This window comes from Triticum dicoccoides, chromosome 6B (assembly GCF_002162155.2).
Source record: "Triticum dicoccoides isolate Atlit2015 ecotype Zavitan chromosome 6B, WEW_v2.0, whole genome shotgun sequence".
In the NCBI taxonomy this organism is placed as follows: Eukaryota; Viridiplantae; Streptophyta; class Magnoliopsida; order Poales; family Poaceae; genus Triticum; species Triticum dicoccoides.
In genome coordinates, this window is record NC_041391.1 from 674,716,493 (window position 1) to 674,720,623 (window position 4,131).

The following is a 4,131-nucleotide window of genomic DNA, read 5'->3' on the forward strand; positions in this document are numbered from 1 at the left end:
CGTGCTTCTTCGCGGCGAGCGGGAGGGGGTTTGGCGGGAGGAAGGCGAGCGAGCGGGAGAAAGGGATAGAATGGCGGGAGGAAGGCGAGCGAGCGGGAGAGATGCGAGGGAAAAGCGTCAAGAAACGGCGGGAAAAGACCCTTGGGTCGCTTCCAGGGCGGGCCCACGCGCCTTTTTCGCTTGCGCCGGCTCCCCAAGCGCCCCCAGGGCGTCGGGTTCGGCCTGGGTCCGCCGGCACCAGTTTTGGCCCGAGCCGGCGAAAAACGGGCTTCTAGAGACGCAACTGGGGCCTTTTTTTTGCCGGCGCGGCAAAATCGCCTGGAGAGGGCCTGTTGGGGGCGCGGCTGGAGATGCCCTAAGCCAGCTTTGCTTCTGCTGAATCGAGCTGCCGGAGTAAAAAGGAGGGACCCCTAAAAAAAGTAAAGGAGGCAGCCCTCAAAAAAAAAAAGAGTAAAGGAGGCCATTCACGCCGCAAGGGAGGGGGGCGAGGGTTTCGCCGTCGAGCTCGCCGCGTAGGTTTCCCCGCCCAATCCACCCCCTTAATCACCGACGTTTCCTCCTAGCTCTCCCCTCCCCGGCCGGCGTCGCCCTTCCCGGGTCGTCGGCTCCTCCTAGGTACGGACTTGGGTCCATTCCTTTTCCTTCTCGAGCAACCTTGGTGAGCCAGCCGAGGCCATGTCGATTCCTCCACCTGAACTTGGTCGATTCCGCTCTGTAATGCCTGCGTAGCATCGGTTCTGCACCTGCTTTGTTACTTCCATAGTTCCATCACGTACTGCCTAGGTCGACTTATTTGTCGCGCTTGGCCCTGTTAAGGGAATTAGGCCGCTGTTGTGTGTGGATCTGGAATCTCTGTGAAATGCTAGAGGAAATAGCTTGGTTTAGTCAGTAAAATCTGTTCTGGGGTGTGCGAAATTGGTATACTCGTCTGATTTGTTTGGGTGGTATTTTCATATACGAGTTCAGTTCGGCAAGGGGAATGTTCAGATATCATGTTGGTTTAGTGTTCAGATTGGTATATTTCTAGATTATCCCCCCACCCAGCAGAAATTTATACAGTTATTAGGGTGTCATTTTTATCTGAAATTCTTTATATCACTTCTTTGTTCCACGTAATGGATGCAAATAGGATGCTGCGGCATTAATTTACCGTTTGTTGTGAAGATAAGCACATAAAACTTTCGACACATATAAGAAAACTTCAAAGTTTCATCACTGTTTCCTTCTATATTATTTTGTTACAGATGCTATCTGCTTATCTTGTATGTTCCACCCTGATCATAAATTTTTTTTAGTCCAGTGCCTGCAGAGCCTCGAGGTTGCCCAAGTTGTGCAGCTGCGGTACTCGATGGAGGATCTCCCGGAGCCACTGCTTGCAGATATCATCAAGAGGATTACCGTGTCGAGTGATCTCAATTCTCTTTGCCTCGTGTCAAAGCGCCTCTGCGCCGTCGAGGCGGAGCATAGGAGTGCTATCCGTGTTGGCTGTGGTGTTGACCCTACAACGGAAGCCTTGACATCACTGTTCTCCCGGTTCTCCAATTTGTGGAAAGTGGAGATCAATTACTCTGGTTGGACGCCCAGTCATGGGGACCAGGTGGACAACCAAGGCATCCTTGTTCTATCGCATCATTGCCCCTTGCTGTCTGATCTCACCTTAAGCTTCTGTGCACACATTGATGATGCTGGCCTTAGTTATCTACCTTACTGCAAAAAGTTGAGGTCCCTCAGGCTGAGCTTTGCACCAGCAATAACTTCTACTGGGATTTTCCGAGTGGCCGTTAGTTGCTGCTATCTCTCTGTTCTCCACCTTGTTGACTGTATAGCAATAGACAACGTGGAGTGGCTGGAGTACCTTGGGAAGTATGGATCATTGGGAGAACTTGTTGTGAAGGATTGCGATGGAATCAGCCAGTATGACCTCCTAAAATTTGGTCCCGGATGGATGAAGCTCCAAAGGTTTGAGTTTGAGGTTAATGGAACTTACTGGTTGAGCGAGCCCCGTGACCCCTCCTATGTGTCTGGCTACCCATATGGCTATGACCTCTGCTGTGATAGTTTGAAGGATCTTAGGTTGGCTCATATTATAACCGATCGAGAAATTGGGCTTCGTTTTCTACTGGGTAAGTGCAACACATTGGAGACACTTTACCTGGAGTATGTTATTGGTCTACATGAGAATGAGATGATTTCACTATTCCAGAGGTGCAGCAACCTTAAAACCGTTGCACTTCAACTCAAGCCTCTGCACTGTGAAGATTTTGAGTTTAGGACAGCACTGACTGATGCTTCAGGTTGTTGAGCTCACTTTCGCATTCTGCGAACCCGACTGGCCTACCGAAATAGGCTTCACACAAGAGGGTATTGTGACGCTCATCCAATCTTGCCCAATTCGCTCTCTTTTGCTAAATGGTGCCAGCATTTTGTATGACGAGGGGATGAAGTGCCTCTCATCCTCACAGTTCCTGGAGAAGCTCGAGCTCGTGGATTGCAGATCTATAACTGATGCTAGTATGAATTTCATTATTCAGGCTCCTTGCTTGAGCAATCTCACACTCCGCAAATGCAAGAAAGTGACAGATAATGGAATGGCTGCATTGGCAAGTTCACAGAAGTTGGACTCACTGACCGTTATAGGCTGCCACTGGGTCTCTCACGAAGGTGTGCAGGGTGCTGCCAAATCAGTTTGCTACTCGGCAGAGATTGAAAGCCATGACAGCCTAAAAGGTATGTGCATCAAAAGGAATGGACGCAAGACATACCAATCGAGCATGGGTGTAGTCTTTGGTCGTTACTTTGAAGATTGAAGCCGCAGCTATCATTTTCCTCTGACCAGTTCAAATGCTCTAGGTGTTAACTCTTACGTATTATGAACAGCCACCATTTTTATTTATGATGTCTTTGCATTGTTTCTATTTTTAAATGTGTCCTTGCATTCCGAACTTGGTACCTTTTAGTTTTTATTTGTTTGTGGGGTTCAGATTTTGAAAGAATAACATGTTCTTTTGGCTGCTTGTGGGACACTTAAGGTTCTGTATCCCGATTCAGGTGAGGTCTTGCTTTTTCGGATTTAATCATCTTAGTATGGCTGCCCCCGTAATCGGGGACTTGTGTGTCCCTTGTTTGTAATTTATGCTTAATGGAATGTTTTGCCCAAAAAAAGAGTTATCAGGTAGGTTTGTTTATCCTTTATTTTTCTCGAGTCTTGGATAGTTACGATAGTACTCCCTCCGTCCCATAATTTAAGAGCGTTTTTTACACTAGTGTAGTGTTAAGACGCTCTTATATTATGGGGAGGAGGGAGTAGCTTCGATTCTATCTCTTTGCATTCTCCTGTCTGTAAGGTCTACTTCCTTTGATTGAGATATCCAAACATGGCACCCTTTTATTCTTAATAGCATGTTTATATAGATTTCAAAAGCATATCAGGTTCCTTTGGCTGCTTGGGCCACATTTAAGGTTCAGGAGTCATTGAGCACATTAAGCCTGGAGATTAATTAGATCTGCTAACCTAGTTGCCTTACAGCGGTATCTGCGTTAGACGGGAATTTTCGTAACTTACCAACACACAGATCTGAAACAGAGCAAAGGGATTATGAACAAGGAACAAACGCCTTTTTCTTACACTGAACATGCACGGTAATGGTTCATTGCAAAACGGCAGAGAAAACAGTGTTCATGTAAGATTGTATACAAGGGCATCAGGCGTTACACAGAAGAACCAGTGAGCTGCGGGCTACATGTGAATGCTGGCCAGCACCACGCATGAGTTTAAACTTGATTTGTAAATATTGACAGACTATTGTGTTTACCTGTTGCGATTATTAGCTTTTGGTTAAACTGTTCCATGTCGTCGTCGGGGATATTCTGTAGTGCAATACAGAAAGTCACCATCAAGCAAGCACATCCAGAATTAGGGAGAAGAAACAAACACATCCCATATTAGGAAAAAGTAGCAAACACATGCCGCGGGATAATAAATCCATTGTGGTAACGAGGAACCTTCACGACTGAAATAAGAGCTCCGTTTCGGTACTCAAGCAAGCACATCCAGAATTAGAGAGACGAGACAAACACACCCCATATATTAGAAAAAATAAGCAAACACCTGCCGTGGGATAATAAATTCAT

The 4,131-nt window shown here is 46.7% G+C and overlaps 1 pseudogene; it reads left to right on the plus strand.

Moving 5' to 3' along the window:
- The first annotated feature begins 447 nt into the window (after positions 1-447).
- On the plus strand, positions 448-3,023 carry LOC119325251 (annotated as a pseudogene).
- The last annotated feature ends 1,108 nt before the right edge of the window (positions 3,024-4,131 follow it).